Source organism: Lissotriton helveticus, chromosome 7 (assembly GCF_964261635.1).
Source record: "Lissotriton helveticus chromosome 7, aLisHel1.1, whole genome shotgun sequence".
NCBI classification, from domain to species: Eukaryota; Metazoa; Chordata; class Amphibia; order Caudata; family Salamandridae; genus Lissotriton; species Lissotriton helveticus.
In genome coordinates, this window is record NC_136068.1 from 1,740,192,469 (window position 1) to 1,740,217,140 (window position 24,672).

The following is a 24,672-nucleotide window of genomic DNA, read 5'->3' on the forward strand; positions in this document are numbered from 1 at the left end:
ATTTTATATGAAGAATAAATTGGTAATATTTACATTCATGTTTTGTGCTAGACATTTCGATTTTTAGTGTTCTCTGTAGGAATGTCTGATTTATAACTGGGTATCCTTTTGCTCCATAAGGTAATCATTTACTATGCTTTAAAAGTTAATACAATCTAATATGTAATGAAAAATGTGTTGAAAAATGCTTTGTTTTGGCCTTTCTGTCTCCAACGTTTTCTTGGGGGGGGGGGACCCCCCAAACTCCCTCTAGTAGCGGTTGCTCACTGCGCTTGCTTGCTACACATCATGTGGCGGCTGGTTTCACTTTTACTTTGTTCTCTCTGATTCACTACATGTGTCTATTTTTGGTGCTCTCTGAAAGAATGTCTATGGGTACATATGACTGGGTGGGTAACCTGGTGCTCTTTAAGGTCATCATCTACTATTTACTGTGCTTTGAAAGTTGATACAATTGAATATGTAATGAAAACGGTGCTGTAAAATTCACCATTTTGGTCTGTCTTTTTCCAAAATTTTCGTGGGTGGAGAACCCCCCTAAAACCCCCTAGTAGCATTCGGGCTCGCTCGCTGCGCTCCCTCGCTATGCACTGGACGGGGGCTAGTCTGCCAAAATTTGCCAGGGCTGCTTTCAGTTCCCAGTCCGGCCCTGCCCAAAATGAACTGAATCCCGACATACTTGTAACACGGTGCCACGTGAAAAGGACTAATAGTTGGTGTTCATCAAGACTCCCAAACACCCTGAGATATTAGGCCATTAATAAATAAAAGAATGAAGAAATATGAACCAGAAAATTCAAACCAAACACCCGTGTTGAATTTACCTATTCAAAAAATCATGTGTGTAAAAAGTGAAAGAATAGAGAGGAAAAGAGGTGGGAAATAAAATTATATTCCATAAGCACCTTAAGTCGGTAATTTGTATATACAAGGAATCAGCAAAAACACCATATTCTTCTCTAGTATAAAGATACGAAAGGTGCAAGGCAATTCCGATATGTATTCGTTAGTTGCAATAATTTGGAAGAGTCACTAGGTGAGAGGCAAATTAAGATAGTAAACAGTGTAGCTTTGCAACGCCCCTTAAAACAAGCAAAAGATAATATGGTGCTAATACAATCTTGTACCATAAGGCATAAAAGTCTTAAAATATCTCAAATTAACAGTTGAAATGCCTTGTAACCCTAAAGACAGTATGCTTTACTCAAAATAAACTCTGTAACTGTCAAGAATCAGGACAGGAATGAGGAACCCACAGAGTGGTAGACCGTCTATGACACAAAGTAAAAAACAGTTACTCAGTCATCCTAAATAACAAGATGTAGCAACAATTCGTATTTACACAAGTCGCAGAGTAATGCCAGAGTCAAACGGTAAAAAGCTGAAACAGATTAATGTTTATACAGCTGGTGTACGACAATCTGCACATCAAGCAAATATTTCATGCTGAACACCACCCCCAGTCAGCAGGTCTGGTTGAGAAGTACAAGGGTACTCTCAAACTGAAATTGACAAAGATTCAGGAGAGCACAGGATTGCAGTGGCCAGATGCTTTACCATTAGCTCTTTTGTCTACAAAACCTACAGCTCACTCTAGGACAGGGTTGTCGCCGTATGAGGTCGTGTTCAGATGGCTGGCGAATTTCTGGGGCGTCTCGCAACCTCAACGGTTTTCAGTAATTGAATACCCTTTGCTAGTGGATTATCTGTATGAGTTGACTAAAAGCTTGCGTTCTATATACCAACAGATCCACGGAGTCCTACCACCTGTACCTGAGGGGCAGGACACAATATTAGGCCTGGGGACTTTGTGCTGACCAGGCATTTTCAGCGCAAAGGCAGCTTGGAGCTGCACTGGAAGGGGCAGATGCAGGTGCTCCTCGCTACCAGTATTGATGTGAAGGAGGTCGGCGGGAGGAATTGGATTCATTCCCAACACTGCCGCAAGATGCCTCTCCCTTTACCTTACAACCAGTGGGTGCTCGATGGAATAGGTGACGCCGAAACAGAGCAGGTACCCCATTTCGTACCTTTTCAGATGCGTGGCTGAACAAACGGAGGAGGAAAATGATGCAGTGTTGAACGAGGTACTGGCTTCTGAGATCAGGGCCATCCAGGAACCCCAATCTGCTGGCCCATCTGTGCTTGAGCCCCAGTCCATTGGCCCCTCTGTGTCTGAGCCCTGTTTGCAGACCCCTCTGTCCCTGGAGTAGTGGTACTGAGTCTAACTATCCTTTATTAACAGCCAGAAAGTTTTTCTCGTAGTTGCAGCCAGTCAATCAGACCATTTCAGGTTTGTAGACCTGGAAGCCGATCCCAAGCCAGAAAAGGACAGGGGGGTACAAAGCCCCCTTGTTCAATCACATTTAAGTATTTTTTATGTACCCATTTTTAGAGGTCTGTGAAAACAGATTTGCAGAGCTCTGTGAATTAATGGTCCAGGATATCTAAAATGTTAACCTCTGCATGAACAGTTGGGTACACCTTTTAAGCACTAATGTATTGACTACTGTTGAATAGTTACATAAAAGTAAGCAAAGGCACTTACCTGAGTAAATCGCTAATTTCATGTCACATTTGGGGTAATTCTTCCCAGATGTTTTTTTCTTATACCTAGGAGCAAAGAATTGTTTGGGAGTTAAAATAGAAACATTTTACTTTTGGGACCCCCCATTTTTGGGAGGTTGTTTAGTCATCAAATGATGCCAAATCTATTAACAAACAAACAAAAAAGCAATTCCCAGTGGAAAATCCGACCTAACTATAAGCACACACATGCTGTTGTCATATATGAATACATACATACATATATTTATACATGTGTGTATGTGCATCTGTATATATATATATATATATAGAGAGAGATAGATGTATGCATATATATCTCTCTCTATGTATATATGTATATATATATATGTAAATATATTGTTCCCTGTTCTCGGTGTGTTTCCCTCGGGCAGCCTTATCTGGTGGTGCTCAGTTTCGGTGCTCTACCGCACACTAATTTTACATTAATAATAGGCCCCGCACTCTGCCCCACTCCCACATGTATGCCACATTCCCCCATACTGTATTCCTTATCATGATAAGGAAGCCCAACGTACATCTTCGTCTTGTGGTGGTCATTTGTTGGCCTCAGTTTATTAGGAACACAAGGAAACATGTATATATTTTGCATATTTTTGCATGTTATATCATAGCAAACTTCCTTGGTATTATCTCTTGGACCTTCTGGGTCGTTTTCTTTGGTAGGTTGGTTTTGCGCGCACTTTACGCGGGGAGGGAGTTGCTTCTGTCCCGGGGTTAGGCCACCTCGCTACCTTGTCCGACTCTTGTTGTGCCCTGCCGTCCAGCGCGGGCTGGGCTGCGAGCGCTGTCTCGGTTTGTTACCTCCCCCTCTTTGTTAGGCCAACTCACCCAGCAATGAGGCATCCCAGAGTAAGTGGTCCTACACACCTGTCCTTAGGCAAACTCACCCAGCCATGAGGCATCCCAAGGGGAGTGGACCTATTCTGGCACACCGCCCTCTGGTGTGCCTCTGTACCAACCGATATCAGCGTAGTTCTTTGCCATGCCTTGCCTGTTCCTCAGCCCTGCAACATTGCTGTTCCTTAGATGTGGGTGAGTGGGACAAAATTGGGCTCTGAGAGGTGATTTCCAGGAGGGGATGCTGGAAGTCCTGGCAGGCATCAATACACGGTCAAGGCTACCTCAACACCCTTGCACTGGTTTTGTAATGTACTTCTCCAAAGTTTTATTACTTTCATTTGCCAATTTTAGGGCAATCCTGATGTGGTGGATGAATTTCCCCAGTCTAGCTAGGGTCATCGTGCTAGGCTTGGAAAAACACATGGGTGACACTTCGCTACAGGATTTTGTTCCATTGAAGGTCCAAATCGGACACAGTAGTTGCCTTTGTTCCTTGATAAGATTGGGGCAACAGTATAGAAGGTGCAGCCACAATTCCCTCTTGTATGAGTCTAGAGTTTGTGGCTTCCCCTCTTCGAGCCCACGCAGGGTTAAAATCTGCAATTCCTAAGGTGATTAGTCTCATGGACAGAATTTGCTTCGGGCTGATGGAGTGATAGCGTCACTTAGGTAAGCCTGGGCTTTGCCTGCTGTGTAAGATCTATTCAGCAGGTCTAAGAGTGGGCTTGAATGGAGGGATTTACAGTCAAGAACAAATGAAATTTCGCACACTTGTTTGTTTATCACTTTTTTCCATGTGTTCAGAGGGATATCCGGCCTCAATATGCTCTCTTCCACTATATTCAATGTTTCTATCACTTTATCAAGGGCGGAGTGCCAGGGCGGGCATGACTCTTCAAAGATTGATCTTAGTTGGTGTTTTAAGGTGTTAGCTGGGGCCCTTAAAATCCTGAGATAGGGTTTTGTGATGTCATCCTGGCACATCAAGTCCTGCCTCACCACCACTAGCTCCAGCCTTAGCCTTGCGTTCCTTGCTGCCCTTGGAATTTGAAGCACTGTTTTATAAGCTTTAGATTGCGCTGAGTTTAGGCAGGCCTGTTGTCACCCGGGGAAAGCTTGGTGACCATAGCTGATTGCTGGTAGCAGTTTCACTTTCAAAACTTTCAGTATTGGGCCGGCAGTCGGGCTGATCAGATGATGGTTTAGTTGCCTGAGTAGATCTATGACCCTGTTAGCCTTGGTTCTCTGATGTTTCAAATGGGCAAACGCCTTAGCTTGTTCCGTCAGCCAAACCCCTAGGTATTTGTATGACTCCGCCGTCTTGATTTGCAAGTTGACCCAATGCCATTGTGCTTTCTTTTTCTGATGGTAGGTCCCAAAGATGACAACCTTGGTCTTTCCTTGGTTTACTGTCAGATTATTGATGTTATTAAAGCGATTTAATGCAGTTAGGGCTCTTTGTAGGCCCACCTTTGTGTGATCCATAATGGCGGTATCGTCGGCGTATTGAAGCACCCGCAGGCTCGTGTTTAATTGTCTTGGTGTTACTAGGCCAGCTCCTTTTAGGGCGTCCCCCAGATCCGCCGTGTATAAATTGAAAAGAATGGGAGCCAACACGCAACCTTGTTTCAGCCCGTTCTCCGTATTAATTTTCAAGGACAGTGTGCTGGCGCTAGTTTTAACTCTTACCCAGGTGTCTTCATAGAGTGGTCTTATTGCCTTCAGTAGGTTCAGTGGAATGCCCCCAGTTTCCTAGCTTCCACCATAGTCTTCTGCGAACCACTTTATCGAAGGCTGTGCTGTAATTCACGAAGCAACAGAAGAGTGGAGGGTGGTTCTTCATGGTAGCCTGGGTGGATAAGCAGGCCAATGCCAGTACGTTATCCATGGTCGATGCCTGTGGCCTGAAGCCAGTTTGATAGGATGGTATAGTGCTATTCTCTTCTGCCCACCCCTCCAAGTGCCTAAGTAGAAGGCGAGCATAAGCCTTGGCTTCAAGGTCAAGCCTGTAATTTGATGGTTTTAAGCGGTCCCCTTTTTTGAAAATAGGGACCAAAATGGAGCCCCTCCAGGAATTGGGGGTTGTTGCTGATTTAAATGTATGGTTGTATAAAGGAGTTAGCAATGCTGCCCAGACGTCGGGCCTTATTAAAGACCGGTGCTCGAATTCCATTTGGTCCGGGGGCCTCATCGTTCTTCATGTTCTTGATGATCTTACTGACCGAAAGGGGGTTTAGCTGGGCTGGTGTTTCACCATGTGACTTACAGACCCACACAACCACTTGAACACCTACTCACACACTCACATAACCACTAGCAGCCCGTCCCGACGTTGTCTGGGTATAAATTGCTGCCGGCCAGTAGTATATTGTTTTGTAGGATTTCGTTTAGATAGCATTTCTTATCTGTGACAGGCCTGTGAAACGCTCCGATTCACAGTGCACTGCTGATGCACTTAAGAGTGCGTGTTCAGTAGTGTGTGAACTCGAGTTTCCCTACTTTATTTTTCCTATATATATATAGCGCGAACTCGACAACATGGCATGAGCAAAATTTAAATTACAGAAGAACACATTCATTTGTGGTAATCATGGGAAGACAAAACGATTTGCCTGGAATCACAGGATGTTGACCTGATGCCGAGATTCGAACGTAGCTCCCCAGCTCTAAAGTTCGCAATTCTAGAACTTGTGGCGGGAGGTGTATCTAAAAGTGTATGTCGGTGCTGGCCATCAATGAGAGAGACCTGTGCATTTTTCAAATGGGTGGTGAAAAAATATGAGTATGTTGCTGGAGATGTGGGCCGCCGTGCCACCAATGTACTTACCGGGGAGGGTAAACACCCATTATTCTGCAACTTTCTTTCCGCATACCATCACTCCGCATACTTTCATTACGAAAGTACCATGACTCCGCAATGCCCTTATAATGCATGGCATTACATTTTATATGCTTTTACCACGCATACATTTACAACGAAATTCGTTGTAAATGCATGAATGGTAAAAACATGTTTTTTTTAATGTTTAGATAAGGTAAGTATGGGTTTAGGGGTATATGTTTTGGGGTGCTGAGGTATATGTTTTGGGGTGTTTGGGTATTTTAAGGGTTCAGAGATAGTTTTGGGTTATGGGGTACAGGGGTAGTTTTAGGGTTTAGGGATAGGTATAGGTTTTGGGGTACAGGGGTATTTTTAGGGTTCAGGGCTAGGTTTGGGTTTTGGGGTATAGGGGTATTTTTAGGGTTCAGGGGTAGGTTTGGGTTTTGGGGTACATGGGTATTTTAGGGTTATGGGGTAGGGTTGGGTTTTGGGGTCCAGGGTTCTTTTGAGGGTTCAGGGCTAGGTTTGGGTTTTGCGGTACAGGGAAATTTTTAGGGTTCAGGGCTAGGTTTGGGTTTTGGGGTATAGGGGTATTTTTAGGGTTCAGGGGTAGGTTTGGGTGTTGGGGTACAGGGGTGTTTTAAGGGTGCAGGGCTAGGTTTGGGTTTTGGGGTACAGGGGTATTTTTAGGCTTCAGGGCTAGGTTTGGGTTTTGGGGTACAGGGGTATTTTAGGGTTATGGGGTAGGGTTGGGTTTTGGGGTACAGGGTTCTTTTGAGGGTTCAGGGCTAGGTTTGGGTTTTGGGGTACAGGGGAATTTTTAGGGTTCAGGGGTAGGTTTGACTTTTGGGGTACAGGGGTATTTTAAGGGTTCAGGGCTAGGTTTGGGTTTCGGGGTAGAGGGGTATTTTTAGGGTTCAGGGGTAGGTTTGGGTTTTGAGGTACAGGGTTATTTATAGGGTTAAGGGCTAGGTTTGGGTTTTGGGGTACAGGGGTATTTTTAGGGTTTAGGGATAGGTTTGGGCTTTGGGGTACAGGGTATATTTATAGGGTTAAGATGGGTTAGTGTTTAAGGGTGTTGGGGTATTTTAAGGAGTAAGGGTGGGTTATGATTATGGGGTGCAGGGGTATTTAAAGGGAGCAGGGTGGGATTAGCACACAACATGAGACATGGCATGAAGGGCGGAACGTACCACACGCCCCCAGCGTTTGTCACGGCCCCAGCACACGCCCACAGCACAACGCAGACACACCCACAAGGAACTACTTTGCTGGCAGGGTTCTTTTACTTTTTAAATGTATATGGTGGGCGTCTGCATAGCCTATGTCCTTCTGCTGCAACAGCCCTTTCCAACGCTGTATTGGGTGTTGTGATTGGTGCTGTGGTTCCTGAGATTACCCGCCTCAAAGGTTTGGGCTCTCTCTCTATTATATTAGTATGGATAGCGGCATAGACAGATTGCCTTCCTGGTTTTCTTCCAGCCATGTTTGTAACGTGTTGCCTATCTTGTCCGACTATTTGATCCTCCTCAAGACACTGTGGGGCATATTACCAACCAATAGAGATAATTTTTGTCTCTAACTTGTTTAGAGACAAAAATTATCGCCGCACATCGGCGATTTTTATCGCAGATAAACCTTGCTATTAGCAAGGTTTATCGCAAATGCGATAAAAAACGGCCGCAATGCATGAATATCGCTGAAAAGTCAGCGATATTCATGCATTATCGAGCAAATGCTCTTAGCCATGTTATCCACCTCCCATTGGATAACATGGTGAAGAACTGCTCAGGGCAGGTGTTAGCTTTTGGAGATATTCGCGCTTAGCGCGAATATCTCCAAAAGTTGGTAATAGGAGATAGCGATGTTAGCGACTGTTTCCAGTCGCTAACATCTTGGCACGCCCACTTTGCATGTCATTAGTGATAAATATCACTGACATGCAAAGCGGGGCCCAAGATGGTCGCTATCTCCTATTAGCTGTCACTAACTGGTGTTAGCGACAGCTTGGTAATAGAGAGATAATTTTATCTCCGCTTTCTTGGCTTTTAAAGCCAAAAAAGCGGAGATAAACCCCCTTGATAATATGCCCCTGTGTTTTTTGTCCCCTCTTGATGCTACGATGGTTTGGTGGTGTAGAGCTGTCGGAACTGTCATCAGGAAGACGTCTCTCAGTGGCCTAAGATCGCTTTCCGTCCTATCTTCAACTTCAAAGTCATTCAATCTGGCAGCCAGTGCTTCGCTGACCATGATGTAGACTATTCTTGAGATGTCTCTGATGGTGGGGGGAGGGTCCCATGTGTTCGAGTGGGCTTTTTTCAGTGCATGAGTTGAGGTCAGCTTAGGATTGCTGATGAGGTTGAATAAGGGTACAGCCCTGCCGGAACTCAGGGGAGGGAGGTTGGTTACATCCAAATCCCTCAGATTGAAATCCCCCGCTAGGTTAACCTGGGGCCATATTATCGAGATCGGCGATAAAATTATTGCTGTTTTAACGGCAGTAAACTGCCGCTAAAACAGCAATAATGGGCTTGATAATATGCCCTTGAGAATTCCCATAGAAGCCCAGGTTAACACCACAACATGGGCTTCTATGGAAATTCACAAGGGCATATTATCAAGCCCTTTATCGCCGCTTTAGCGGCAGTTTCCTGCCGCTAAAGCAGCGATAATTTTTATCGCTTGTCTTGATAATATGGTCCCTGGTCTTCCAGTTTCCCCAGAAGCCCCTCCAACGTCTCTTTCGTGGTAAGCTGGGCCGGATTGATGTAGCAGTTAATTATTAGAAGAGGCGTAGGATGTAAGTTAATATTCAAGCCTCAGATTTGCAGAGCTTGCAATTCAGGTGTGTTTAAGTTGATAGCTTTAGTTTCAAAAGCACTTTCGTGCTTTATAAACACTGATAGACCACCGGCCGGTCGGCCAAATAGATTATTTTTTATGGCTAGAATAAAGTGTTTGTAGTACCCAGCCAATGAGGCGCTGGACAGAGCCCAGGTATCTTGGAGGCAGAGTATGTCGGCAGTTTCCAGAAACTGCTTCAGGTTTTCATTGCCACTGATTTTGCTTATCCCTGCTATGATCCAGGAGATTATGGATAATTTCTGTTTGTGGCCTGCTCTTCGCCTTATCCCTTGTCTTGCCAGCCTGGATTCTCTAATGTTAGGCATACTGGTGCCCCCATTTATGCTTCCTGGTTGATTAAGGGGAGAGGGGCCTGCACTAATGACCCAGTGGTTGTTGCGGCAGGAAATCCTGATATCCGTTGGGACCCTAGGGGCTGTCTGAATTTTGCCGGAATACTCCGAATTATTTGTCCCGTGCAAGATTGACCACGGGGCCTTTTGCCCTGTTATCCAATGCCAGGACATGAGGATATTTTGGATGCAGCACCGTCTGAACATCGATACCCCACTCGGCAAGTTGAGTGGAGTTGTTTGCGATGGCTTGTTGTATTTTTATATGGTTTAGATTCACCACTGTTGAATTTATTTATTTTATTTATTTATTTATGTAATTTTTAAAGCGCTACAATTACCCAAGGGTGTCTCGGCGCTAAGAGCTGTATATGCTACCAGTATCCTAAGGACAAGTAAGTTCTGAGTCTAACGGACTGAGGGCTCATTGAGAGAACAACCAAGTCTTAAGTTGTTTTCGGAAAGTAAGCAATGTAGGGCTAGATTTTATAATAAAAGGAAGGGAGTTCCATAATCTTGCTGCTGCAACAGTAAAACGTCTGTCTCCCCAGTTTACTTTCCTTGTTCTGGGGGTTTGAAGCAGGTAGGCCGTGTTAGAACGAAGCGTTCTGCGAGTTGGAAGGGGCTTTAAAGAATTTCTGAGAAATTTGGGTCCCATATTGTGTAGTGCCTTATACACAATACACAAAGATTTAAACTTAGTACGGCTTCTGACCGGGAGCCAGTGTAGTTGGGCCAAATGTTTTGTAACAGAGGCAAATTTTGGAAGGCCTAATAGAACTCTGGCAGAGGCGTTCTGGATCATTTGCAATTTAGAGATGACTTTTTCCTGCGCATTGAGGAAGAGGGCGTTACAATAATCGGTGCGGGAAAACACCAAAGTTGAAATAAGAGTTTTGCCTGTTGTAGTAGGGAGGTATGGCAAAAGCTTCTTAATTTTTCGCAGGATGTAAAATGACGATGAAACAACTGAGTTCACATGGTGATGAAAAAGAAGTTTGTCATCGAATGTAACTCCCAAATTCCTCACTTTGCCCACTGGTTCAGGTGGAATGCCCATCTCTTCCGGCCACCACGATGGGGACCAGGCAGGCTGGACCTTGCCGAACAACATTACTTCGGTCTTAGCAGAGTTAAGTTTTAAGCAGTTGGAAGCCATCCAACTGCTGATGGCTCGCATCCCATCTTTAAAGTTGGCCGCTATCGTCGGGCCATTTTTGTGAATAGATAATACCAACTGAGTATCATCAGCGTATGTAGTCAGGCTGATGTTATGCGCTTTTATTACTCTCGCCAAGTCCGACACATAAATATTAAAAAGGGTCGGACTTAGCGAGGAGCCCTGAGGAACGCCGCAAGGGAGCTTGAATGTTGGTGAGGTAAATGGACCCATCTTCACTGCCTGTTTGCGATCAGCCAGAAAGGAAGCTATAAGGTCCTTCGCCTTGTGTTTGATACCGATGGCCTCGACACGGCCAATCAAGGTAGAATGATCGACCGTGTCGAAAGCCGCTGATAGATCCAACAGTATCAAAATAGCCTGACCATCGTTGTCCATAATGGTTCTAATTTCATCAGCAGCCTTGATCAGGGCCGTTTCTGTCCCATGACCTTGTCGAAAACTGAACTGAGTGTCATCCAATAGGTCATTGGCTTGAATGTAGTCAGATAGTTGTTCATTCATGACAGATTCGAAGATCTTAGCTGGGAAAGGCAATGAGGCAATGGGACGGTAGCTGGAGGACTCAGATGGATCAAGAGATGGCTTTTTAAGTAACGGTTTTATTATGGTATTTTTCCAAATATTAGGATATGTGCCAGATGCGAACATAGTATTGCAGATGTAAGTCAAAGGTGGGACAATAGTGTCTGGAATGGAATGAAGTACAGAGGGATGACAAGGGTCCAGAGGAGAACCTGATTTAGTGGACAAAATAAGTTTGTGGATATGGTAGGAGTGTACCTGGGTAAATTCCAAGAAATTAGCTGGGTTAGACTCAAGTTGAATGTTCATAGGTGACCTAGTATTAGAGTTAGGAGTAAAGTCCTTAAATATGGAAGAGACCTTATCAGAAAAATAGTCAGCTAATTTATTACATAAACTTTGTGAAGTTTCAATAGGAGGATGAGCTGGTTCTGCAAGGTGGTTCACTACATCGAAGAGCTTTTTCGCGCTGCATTTCGCCTGATCTATTTGGATGGTGTAATAGATATTTTTTTCCCTGGCTATTTTCTGCTTATAGTCAAGGAGAGCAGCTTTATAGATTGTTTTATCTGGTGTTTTATAATGTTTACGCCAGTTGCGCTCTAAGTTGCGGCAGTGTTGACGTTGTAGCCTAAGTTGTTCTGTGAACCATGGGGCCGAAGGAGTTTTCCTGTTACGTTTGAAAGTTCTGGGCGGAGCTAGAATTTGAAGCGTCCTTTCCAGAATGGAAGTGTAAGTGGCGGCTGCAGTATTTGGGTCTGTTTCCCCCTCTGCGTGTACAAACGCGTTGGTGAGAATCAGATCAAGATGGTTATAGTCCCCGTGTGTGTCCCCCTTCGTGCTCAGGAATTTCACCCATACTATGTCACCCGGTTGTATTTGATCTAGGGTTGCCAGATGTTTAAAAAAGCTGAGTATATTGCTCCTATTCAAGATGTTGTGCTGGCCCGTGCTGTGATACCTAGGGGTGAGTATTACCTCTTGGACTACTGTTGATGATCCCGGGATTGGGGCCACTTTTCCCCTGTATGGGGAGGGCTCTGCCTGACCCAGTCCTGAGTTTTGACTTCCTTCTTTGCTCGATGAGTGTCCTGCTTGGGACCAATTGTTGTGACCTTGATTGACCCTGGCGTCGACCTGCTGTCCAAGTTCTGCATGAAATGAGGACTGATCCAGTGGTTGCGGCACTGGTATGGCTGTCACTATCTGGGTGCTTGCTTCACGTGGTGCCAAGCTTAGTGTGGCTGTTGAGACATGTCCAATAGGTCTGGCCTTACAGAGGATTCTGACCTTGCTGAAGGTTAATGGCCCATCACAGCTGAGGTGCTCAGGGAACTTAATTGGCTTTGCTCTTCTGCCCGTGGGTGAGCAACATGGGCAGCCTTTTTGCCCCAATTTTTGGCAATAAAAATGGGATAGGGCTGGGGAGGATTGATGTTCCCTTGCGGGGGCTGGGGAATGCTCCTCAACTGCAGTTGCATCCCTCTTGTCTTTGTTTTTTTCCATTGTTTCCTCAGCTTCTTTTTTGCTCGCCTTGATAGAGTGGAGTCTTGTATATTGGTTATACTGATGGTGTGTCCCTGCGGGTCTGCTACTAGGGAGTCGCGCCCCCCACACTGCCCCTGGATTATGCTGGATGTCCCTTTGGCCTTTGGGGGGCTGTCCTTATTGCCTGAAGACTCTGGATCCGGGCCCGCTTGAGATCCTGCTAGCTTTTTTGCCTCTAGGTGTTTGTGGTTTATCAATGCAGAGTCATCAGTGATGGATATACTTGATGTCTCCCAACGTTCTTTAGCTATTTCTACTATGTCCGTTGGGATCTCAGGGAGGGAGGCCCATTTCTCCATAAGGGTTGAGCAGCAGCAGGTACAGTCTCCGGGTTAGCGGTTGAGTACTGATAAACCCTGTTGTTCAATTCATCCACCCTGGAGCTTATAATGACTAAACAGGCTGCGAAGGCTTGAGGGAGGTCTATTTGGACTTCCATTTTGGATGACTGCCACAGAAGGGCTTTGTTGGTAGTGCAGTTCGGAGATGTATCCAAATCCACATCTATGCTGACATTCCTAAGGTTGTGGTCGACTTTTGAGGTAATGCCCCATGAGGATGTTTGCGTCAACAACAAATTAGGGGTTAACTCAAGGGTTCTTTCGATCTTCTGACCCGGATTGTGGAGGAATGAGGCTGTTAGGTCTCAACCCACCGGGGAATTTAGCCCTTCAGTAACTGAATGTGACCACAAGGTTATGCGATTTACTTCAGGGTCCGTGCTTTGGAAATCGAAACCGTGGTCACTGGCTTGGTGTATTTGTGCTTTCACCACAAACTTTGGTGCATCCTTGGTTAGAGCTGGTTCGTGTAGCTTGGTGGGTGTAGCATCTTGCCCCATGACTGAACTTTGGTGGAGAGTTGGACACATAATTGTGCCTTTAGGCTGCATTGAGTCCGGTTGGGTGCAGGCTGCGCCCTCCTTTCCCTTCTGTCCCTTGGACGCCTTACTCGGGAGTGGACCCTCCCCGCATTTTCGGGTGTGCTCCGGAGTTGCTCTGCCCAGCCCCTTGGGACTGCTGTCTTGGGGCACTCTCAAGCCATAAGGTAGATCGCCAAGGGTTGGCTTATGGGTTGTCCCGTGGTCAGGGTTCAGGGTGTCTTTTTTCCTAAGGAAGTGCGGCGTCTTGCAGTATTTCCTTTCTGTTATCTGTAAGAGACTTAATCTTTGTGACCATAGAAGTCCCCTTTTTTAAGGAATGGGTTTTGAGAATTTCCTCTGGGGTCGTGTGCAATCGCCCTTTTCGTTTTGGGCCCATTGCTGGGTGAAAAACTGAGGGGGCTCCCCCTGCTGTTTGCTCCATATAATTCCCCTGCAGATCTTGCTGGGCAGCGCCCCGACAGGCATTGAGGGGCAAGTACTCTTTTCATTTGTGCTGAGGAAATGCAAAAAAAATAAAAAAATTCTATGGGGGATGAGGCTGTTGAAGGATCTTAATGTCTTGAAGTGTCTATTGCTCTGCACTGTAGTCCCCCCTGTGAACTGGTGTCTGCCCCTATGCAGTATGCAAGAGGGCGGGTGGGCACAGGTGGGCACAGTAGGTGGGTACATAGTTAAGGAGCTGGTGCGGTGGTACCGTAGGGCTGGAGAAGGTGGAGGTAGGCAATGCTCGCAGATTGGATCGAGGCTCCCCCTGGCACCAAAGTTCCCCCGGAATACCTCCTCACCAGGCCTTATGCTTCCCTTGCTGGTTGTAGCCCCCTTCGCTCACATGTGCCTTTCTGTGCCAAATACTGGGAAGGTTGAAAAGACAGGCAGGCAGCCCTGTCTTCCTGGTCTCCTCTGTGCCTCGCCTCTGTGCCTCTGCCTCTCCCAGCTGCTGCTGCTGTAGGTGGCGGATGACCCGCACCTTAATAGCCTGTGCCTGGCCTTGTGGAGCCGCTGAAGACTGCAAAATGCGGCAAGGGCAGGGGGTGTCCTCGGGCATTAATTTTTAGCGGGGGCCGGAGGTATCTCAGGCGCAGGAGGTACAGGAAACAAGCCGGCCTGCTGTGGACCGGACCGTGCATCCTCCTTACACTGTGTCTGGCATGTGGCGCTTATCAATCTGGCGTGCGGCATGTGACGCTTGGAGCGAGGAGCACGGGTGCGGGGGACCAGGGCCGGAGCCGTAACCTGATTTCATCGTCCTCGCGCTCGCGTTCTACCGCTCACGTCCTCCTGCTCTTGCTCCGTGGTAGCTGCGGTCTGAGTGGTATGAGCAAAAAAAACGCTCAGACAGCTACTCACACACCCATTCACCAATCCATACAACCACTCACACACCGACTCACCGACCTATACAACCAATCACACATCCACTCTCCAAGGTTGTAGTCAGGAAATAAAATGTAAAATACCTTCAAAATTCACTAAAAAAACAAAGGTTAAAGGGATGTTATAGTTAGGAAATAACATTAGTAAACTGTAGAAATTCACTGAAAAAAACAAAGATTACAAGGACATTACAGTTAGGATCCGATTTCACATGCACAAAACCATAGATATTAAGCAGTTAAATTTACCTGAGCTAACTATAACTGCTTATGACCTCATGTTGGTTGTGGTGATGGAACATGCATCATTCATGACATGGTCAGTGACATCACTGATGACATCATCCACAGAACCACTCTCACACCCATACAACCACTCACACACCAACTCACACATCCACACAAACACTCACACCCCCACTCACAAGATCTCACATACTCAGTCACACATCCACACAACCACGAATACACTGACTTACAGACCCACACAACCACTTGAACACCTACTCACACACTCATATAACCACTAGCAGCCCGTCCCGACGTTGTCCGGGTATGAATTGCTGCCGGCCAGTAGGATATTGCTTTGTAGGATTTCGTTTAGATAGCATTTCTTATCTGTGACAGGCCTGTGAAACGCTCCGATTCACAGTGCACTGCTGATGCACTTAAGAGTGCGTGTTCAGTAGTGTGTGAACTCGAGTTTCCCTACTTTAATTTTCCTTGCAATATTATATAGCGCAAACTCGACAACATGGCATGAGCAAAATTTACATTACAGAAGAACACATTCATTTGTGGTAAGCACGGGGAGACAGAGCGATTTGCCTGGAATCACAGGATGTTGAGCTGATGCCGAGATTCGAACGTAGCAACCCAGCTCTAAAGTTCGCAATTCTAGAACTTGTGGCGGGAGGTGTGTCTAAAAGTGTATGTCGGTGCTGGCCATCAATGAGAGAGACCTGTGCATTTTTCAAATGGGTGGTGAAAAAATATGAGTATGTTGCTGGAGATGTGGGCCACCATGCCACCAATGTACTTACCGGGGAGGGTAAACACCCATTATTCCACAACTTTCTTTCCGCATACCATCACTCCGCATACTTTCATTACGAAAGTATCATGACTCCGCAATGCCATTATAATGCATGGCATTACATTTTATATGCTTTTACCATGCATACATTTACAACGAAATTCGTTGTAAATGCATGAATGGTAAAAGCATGTTTTTTTAATGTTTGGATAACGTAAGTATGGGTATAGGGGTATATGTTTTGGGGTACTGAGGTATATGTTTTGGGGTGTTCGGGTATTTTAAGGGTTCAGATATAGTTTTGGGTTATGGGGTACAGGGGTAGTTTTAGGGTTTAGGGATAGGTATGGGTTTTGGGGTACAGGGGTATTTTTAGGGTTCAGGGCTAGGTTTGGGTTTTGGGGTATAGGGGTATTTTTAGGTTTCAGAGGTAGGTTTGGGTTTTGGGGTACATGGGTATTTTAAGGGTTCAGGGCTAGCTTTGGCTTTTGGGGTACAGGGGTATTTCAAGGGTTCAGGGCTAGGTTTTGGTTTCTGGGTACAGGGGTACTTTTAGGGTTTAGGGGTAGGTTTGGGTTTTGGGGTACATGGGTATTTTTAGGGTTTAGGGATAGGTTTGGGTTTTGGGGTAAAGGGTATATTTATAGGGTTAAGATGGGTTAGTGTTTAAGGGTGTTGGGATATTTTAAGGAGTAAGGGTGGGTTATGATTATGAGGTGCAGGGGAATTTAAAAGGAGCAGGGTGGGATTAGCACACGATATGAGACATGGCATGAAGGGCGGAATGTACCACACCCCCCCAGCGTTTGTCACGCCCCCAGCACACGCCCATAGCACAACGCAGACACGCCCACAAGGGACTACTTTGCTGACACGGTTCTTTTACCTTTTAAATGTATATGGTGGGCGTCTGCATAGCCTATGTCCTTCTGCTGCAACTGCCCTTTCCAACGCTGTATTGGGTGTTGTGATTGGTGCTGTGGTTCCTGAGATTACCCGCCTCAAAGGTTTGGGCTCTCTCTTTATTATATTAGTATGGATTCACACCCACCTACTAACTCACAGATTCACTCACAGACCCATACAACCACTCACATGCCTACTTCCACACCCACACAACCACTTACATACTAGTACAACCACTCACATACCAACTCACATACCTATATAACCACTCACACACCCACGCAACCACTCCCATAGCCAATCACCCAGAAAACAATTCACAAACTCATTCACAGACCTATACAGCCACTCACACACCCACTAACAGATCCATGCAGCCACTCACAAACCCATACAGCCACTCACAAACCCATACAGCCACACAGGTACTCACTCACACACTGAGACAGTCACAGAGCCACTCAGGTGACATATGTTAGAAATAGTATCACTCATTAGTAGTACAGAAAGAATAGTAATTTAAGTTATGCAGTAGCTTAGTAGATATATCTTTAAGTCTCAGAAATGTTTAAACTCCCTGGATGATGTCATAAGTGATGTCCTTTGAAAGATGTCATTAGAGATGTCATAAGTGATGTCTTTATCATGTCATGAGTGATGTAATATGTGAGGCATTGCGGGTGCGTACGTTATAGTTAGCTCAGGTAACTATAACTGCTGAATTTCTATTGTTTTGTGCATGTGAAATCTGAGCATAACCTTTAGTTTTTTCAATGATATTGTAAGGTTTTCTTAATTCTGCTTCCTAACTATAATGTCCTTGTACCCTTTTGTTTTTCTCTCGCTCTAAACACAAGGGCGCGATGTCGCGCTGCTGAGGGGGCAGGGGGGGGGCGGACACCGACAACGTGTCCCGGCGCCCCTCCCTTCGCTTCTGGCAACACTCACCGGCTCTGAGCTGCAGGGCGGCTCCTCTCGCGGCGGTGCTCCTTTCCCCTCGTCCCGGGGCTCTCCTCTCCACTCGGGGAGCCTCAGGGACCCGGCCGGCATCTTCTCCCTTCCCGGCTCTGCTGAGCAGGCGGGACTTCCGGTCGGAAAATTCTTAGCGCCTTGAGACCCTCTGGGTGAGTAGTGCGCTTTATAAATGCCTGAACTTGAACTTGAACTTGAACTTATGGTTTTTCAGTGCTATTTCCTAACTATAATGCCCATCTAACCTTTGTTTTTTTGTGCTGCTGAAAGGACTGCTGCCTAGGGTATTTTAAGGGTTCAGGGCTAGGTTTGGCTTTTGGGGTACAGGGGTATTTTTAGGGTTTAGGGGTAGGTTTGGGTTTTGAGGTACAGGGGTATTTATAGGGATCAGGGCTAGGTTTGGGTTTTGGGGTACAGGGGTATTTTTAGGGTTTAGGGATAGGTTTGGGTTTGGTGTAAAGGGTATATTTATAGGGTTAAGATGGGTTAGTGTTTAAGGGTGTTGGGGTATTTTAAGGAGTAAGGGTGGGTTATGAATATGAGGTGCAGGGGAATTTAAAAGGAGCAGGGTGGGATTAGCACACGATATGAGACATGGCATGAAGGGCGGAACGCTGTGCTGACCTGCTGGCTTCTGTTCTCTTGTCTTGGTGAGCTGGACTGGACCTATATCTATTGAACCCAGAACCCCAGAATAACTCGAAAGTGTAGTTGGCTGGCCTCCTGATCTGAAGCCTCAGGGACACAACAGGCTTCTAACCTTGCCTCTGCACCTGGACTATGCCATTTATAAGTTTAGCCTGTCAAGTGGTGCCTTTGCAGTTTTCTGTTCAGCGGGCCTAACTGGGTCCCTGTAGCCAGCCTGTGCTCCATCATGTTTGGCCTGATCTTGTGACTTTGTTCTAGTCTGGCGCAACCAGATATCCACAGTTGTCGCTTTGTGCTTTTTGGTACTATTTTACTAAAATCTTTCAAATTGAAAATCTCTGGTTCTACAGATTAGATTTTTGTCATTTTGGTCAGTTTCTTTATGAAAAACAACTTTATTTTTCCAAACTGGTGTGGAATTCTTTTGTAGTGTGTTTTCACTATGTTATTGTTTGCAGTGTTTCACAAATACTGTACACATTTTCTCTGAGTTAAGCCTGACTGCTCTATGCCAAGCTACCTTAGAGTTGAGCATAGGTTTTCTGGGGTTTCTTGTGAATTTACCCTGAGAAGAATTGTGGTTGCTGCTTGAGAAAGATTTTGCCTCCCCCAACCAACAACCCCATTTCTTATAGCTTTCATATTTTTTTTAAATAAAATCTATCAAACATAAAACGTGCTATGGTCTAATAAGCAAAGCTAGCTATAACTTTACTTTAACCTTTGTTTTTTTCCAGTGAATATAGATTTATATTTGTGTGTATAAATAAAAATATGTCGCACAAAGGAGCACCGAGCAGCGAGATATCCTCACACTTCAGTTCATATTAATGTTATCATACTCACAGTATAGTTTCTCATTTTGATGTTGGAAAGTCAGAGCAATTTGCTGCCTGTAAAGACTGAAAGGCCTGCTTATCAAGCCACGCGCTCCCAGATGCGCTAATACTTCTTATCTCTCCTTGCGTGTGAAGTGTGAACCCCGGAATTGTGGAATGTTCCAGAGGGATCCAAGACGCGCGCGCCTCTCTCCGCTCCGCTGACAGGAGCGCGTGATAACAGCAGCACTTTGTTCCCTGCAGATCCCTATCTCGTCATTGAACATTTCTATTAGGACACATGTTTGGGACCTGCCTCGCGTGATCGGCCTACTGTGCGACTACCATGTTTGGAGAGCAAGCTTTGCATATTCTGCATGTGTGTTAATGGGAGACACCGCATGCATGCTCTCTTGCTGTTGATGTACCTTGGCCCCGCCTGCTCCTGCACTCCACACAAAATGGATTAAAAATCCTTAATGTTGCCCTTGAACAACCTCTCTTCCCTGCTGTTGTAATGCCAGGAATGCTAATAGTTTTCTTATGTGCCTCATTTGTTTAGGTTCTGCCTGCACAGGGCTTGCATTGTGTTTTTGAAATCTCTTGTAAATATATTTTTTTTATAAAGGGGCATAGAGCCCTCCTATTGCTTACCTTTACTTACAATTCTGTGGCTCCCACCTCACTCTTGTTTCCTTGCTTCCGATTAGTAAGAGCCTCCGGCCTCCTCCTGGGCTTTGAGGGCTTGATTCACAGAACTAACTTAAGACAAAATCCTAAAATTACTACCATTTTGGTATTCACAGAAGGCACTTACTCATTTCGGTATTCACAGAAGTTAGGAGTCCTAACTTTACTACTCCTAAACTGAGAAAAATCCAAACTTTAAGACTTTCGGTATTCACAGAAGGCATTTAGAAGTCCTAAAGTTAGGACTCCTAACATCTGTGAATACCAAAATGAGTAAGTGCCTTCTGTGAATACCAAAATGGTAGTAAGTTTAGGATTTTGTCTTAAGTTAGTTCTGTGAATCAGGCCCTGAGTCTTCATCCTGCCCGTGGCGCATGGACAAAGGAAACTGGCCATGGGCTACCGCAGGTACTCTTTTAAAAAATTTGCGGTACGACTTCTTAGAGAGTCCAGGCATCTGCAATCCCATTCCTTCCCTCACGCCCTCTTCCCACTCTCTGCAATGTCAATCCTCCTACTCTCTGTGGTGTTAATACTCCCCTACGTCCCCCTCCCTCTATCCATGGTTTCAATCCTCTGGCCATCCTCTTTTTGCAGGCTGATCTCTTTTAACGTGCCCTCCAATCATTTCAAAACATCCTGGTCATCATTCAATTTAACCCACCCCTCCACCCTCCTCCTGCTACCCATTCTTTGCCCCCTACTCTCCTCCCTCTTGTTGCTTGCCACTCCCAAATCCCCAGCGTTGTTTTATCTCCAATGATTTGCAACTGGTTGCAGAAAAATGTAACCACAGCATGGCTAGCACTACCGGCTGGATGCAGAACAACTCCCTTAAGATCAATGCTGAGAAAACTGAGGTCCTAGTTTTTGGGCCGCAGAACTCAATCTGGTCAAACGCCTGGTGGCCTGCAGACTGTGGACCTCTCCCTGTTCCAATAAAAAACCTGGGGGTCTGACCTTTGATTTTCTGGTCAGTGGCACTGTTAGCACCTGCTCCTATATTCTGAAAACCCTCATAAAGGTGCTCCTGTATATTCCAGCAGAACGACACCGGCCCACCATCATCGCACTAGTCACCTCCTGGCTTGACTACTGCAATGCCTTGTAATATCAGCATGGCCTCCCTGAACAGGCTTCAGGTCATCCAGAACGCAGCAGCCAGGCTGATCCTCAATATCCCTAAGCATCAATCAGCGAGGGAGGGGCTTCGTACTCTGCATTGGCTTCCTATTAGGAAGTGCATCTCTTTTAAAGTCCTGAGCACGGTCTACAAGGCCTTGCACAGCATAGGCTCGCAGCAGCTGAAAAATATGTTTCAATGGTACATTCCTGGCAGGACCTTGAGATACCCTCCAAGAGAAAATTGATCTCTCCGATATTCCGCAAGGTCAGATGGAGCGGACCCTCCTTCTCTGTGGCGGCCGCAAAAGTTTGGAATACCCTGCCGCCCTCTACCTCTCATACAGATTCGCTCCCTTTGTTTATAAAGCTGCTGAAGACATGGCTTTTCTCAACACAGTCATCAGCTCTGTGTTCCCCTTTCTCTCCTCAACCGTCCAGCGCCTTTGCACCTACAGGTATTAGTGCGCTTTATAAAACCTTAACTTATCCTATCCTAAGACATATTACACAGGAGTGCGGGGGGCTGTGCAACACAGCTTAAGGAAAATAAAACCAAAACGCATGCCGCACATTGGCAATCTGTTTTTATTTACTTGAAGCCATGTTGCACAGTAACCTGGATCTTTTTGGCTTTGATAATGTTTTTAAAGATGTTGTACAGCAGCAGAAACTGTTGTGAAACAAGGCTTGAAAGTGAACAAAAAAAAGTTCAGGCTACGGCATAGAGCTTTGAATTTCTTTAATTTGACTACAAAAAAAGGGGGGAGAGAGAGGATGTGGCCTGGGACCACCCTCCAAAAGTCAGAATAATTAAAGAAATAAAAGACCGAACCTTACAAAAGCGAGGAATATCTTGTTACTTTACGTGGGAAAAACCTTACGTTTTTTTGTCAAACCCTCACCCACCAGGGTTACCCCTTGGTGGCAGGCCTCATCATAGGGTCCTTCCTGTTCTGCTACGGAATGGGGCGTGCTGTTACCAAACGAATTACGCGGAAGCACTGATTAACAGACTATGAGAGGCAGATGTTCCTACAGGGAAGGAGTAAAATAAAGTGCGTTTAAAATTACCTGGCTAGTGGGTAAAGTACTTTAATCCTTCTCCATGTCGGTTTAGGAAAAATGTTCCTGTACCCTACTGGTTGACATGTTTCAAGCCTACCCCTTTCGGCTATTCTTCAGGACCTAGTCCAGTAAATAAAAAAACTAGTTATACTCCTTTAGTTGGTTTTCAATTGCAATTCACAAAGAAAAACAAAGTGCAACAAACGCACATGCACGTTCAGGTGTACAATTCTTTCATAACACCTGGTCTTTGCATTGTTAATTTACATTGTCAATAAAGCCACGCTTCATGGTTTCACCGGCGGGGAGTTCAGCCTTTAGATATACACTCGACTCAGCCGTACTCCTCAGAAATACCTAATGGTTTGCCGCTCAGGAACCGCATCGCTTTAATTTGAGCCATGTGAAACATCTTTCAAAAACATTGGCAATGCCAAAAGAATCTGGTTAGACGTAGCTGATCGGATTTGCCACTGCTTTTTTGACTGACAAGAACATTTCCAATGTTTCAGGGAAAATTCTATTTTGTCTTTTGTAGCACTCCCCCAAACACATATAGAAGGATAATTTTTGAGGCCGGTTGCTGTTATTTGGCATCAACCCTGGCTTGTGCCTCTGCCACTTTTTCCGGCTTCCACAGGTATTTACAGCTGAAATGGGGAGAGGGGCGCCTCAGGAGAAAGAGATAAAGAGAGTGACAGAGTCTATTGATGGAGGAGGTAGGTAGCTGGGCTGTTGAACATTTTTTGTCGGGGTTGCTTTTGGATCCTATTCAGTCACTGTTCGTCATCACTACTAAAGAAGTGCTGGCTGTGGCAATACTGATGTCAAGCGTCGGGGGGGGGGGCACATCTATGGTTTCTGGTGGATATTTTGAGGAGTATCAGGGTGGTTGAAAGTGTGAATCAGTTGATTTGCCACTGTTTTTCATATGCCTTTATGTGTGAACTTATTACAGATTCATGCGCAATGAAGGCCCAAACTCCTTCAGAATATGTTATCCCTCATTCCAGAAGCCAAAATTCGGAGGCATATTACTTAAGGGTTTTGTCTCACCCTTGCGCCACGTACCTTGAGTGAGCGTGACTGGCTTGATGAATCTGGAGTAACGCAAGGCAACGCTCTGTCCAACGAGGCGTTGCATGAGTGGAGCGTGGGTGTTCCCACGTATCAACCTATGGATTTGGGTGCATTTCCAGATTTACCAACACTGGTAAACCTTGGCAATACATTAAAATGCTGCACCTCACCACGGGAGGTGCAACGAGGAGAGATATCTTTATTTCTCCTGGATGTTTCTCCTGCAATCTGCAGCACACATAGAAAGAGAAAAATTCCTCTGAGGATTGTTTTTGTGCAGAAAGGTGCCCCTTCCTGTACAAACCAATCATACCTACAACACAGGCACACTTGTACCTCAGCACAAGAGTGCCTGCGTTGTTGCTAGTCAGCCCAAAACGTGCCAGTGCAAGGATAGGACAGGAAAGTGCTACATAATGTTAAATATGGTGCATTCCTGCCCTTTCCCTTTCATGCAGCACAGCAAAGTAACTTGCTGCGCTGCGTGAAAGTTTGGCAAATGGGGCCCTTGATGTCCATGAGAAACTCACCAGCCTTGTACCCTGTTTCTAAAATGTCTGACAATGTAATAAAGAAAACTTTGGCAACCACGATAATTTACATGTCATAACATAATAGAGGCCATGTGTGAACATGAAATCTGTGATATTTACTTTCTTTATTACAATTGGTTGGTTGATTAATTATTCTTATTATTTCATTTACTATATACAGTTAAGAATAAACCCACAACACATCTAATAATATAAAAACACACTCACAATACACAAAAAATATCAGAAGTAAATAATACAAATATGAAACATTTACAAAGGACCCTTTGTTAGACCTGGCACCATTGGCGTGGGTTTCCCTTCCATTTTTGCTGTTGCCTCATGTGTTTTTGCTGGTGTTAGATGCTTTGGGCACTGTGCGAGTGCTCCCTACTGTACAATGATGTATTGATTAGTGGTTCCATGATTGGATGTTTGGTTTACTGTCAGACCCTAGTACAGTGCACTGAGTGTGCCCAGGGCGTGTAAATCCAAATGCTGCTAGTGGGCTTGCAGCACTGGTTGTGCCACCCACAGAAGCGGCCTTGTAAAATGTGTCTAAGGTCTGCCATTGCAGAGCCTGCGTGCAGTCTGGTACTGTCATGCTGACTGGGCAAGTGCACTCACTTGCCAGTCCCTCAACCTTCCCTTTTCTTCAAATTAGTCACCCCTATGGTAGGCCCAAGGGCAGGGTGCATTGTAAGTATAAGGTAGGACAAGCCCTGATGTGTGTGGCATGTCCTAATAGTGAATTACAGCCATTTTCACTATTGCAAGGCTACCTGTTCTTCATAGGCCAGAATGGGCTGTTAGAATTCTTACACTTTATAATGCTAGCAGACT

The 24,672-nt window shown here is 45.4% G+C and overlaps 1 pseudogene; it reads right to left on the bottom strand.

Annotated features, from left to right (window-relative positions):
• Positions 1-24,672, bottom strand: part of LOC144769670 (uncharacterized) — a 67,060-nt pseudogene that overhangs the window by 13,848 nt on the left and 28,540 nt on the right.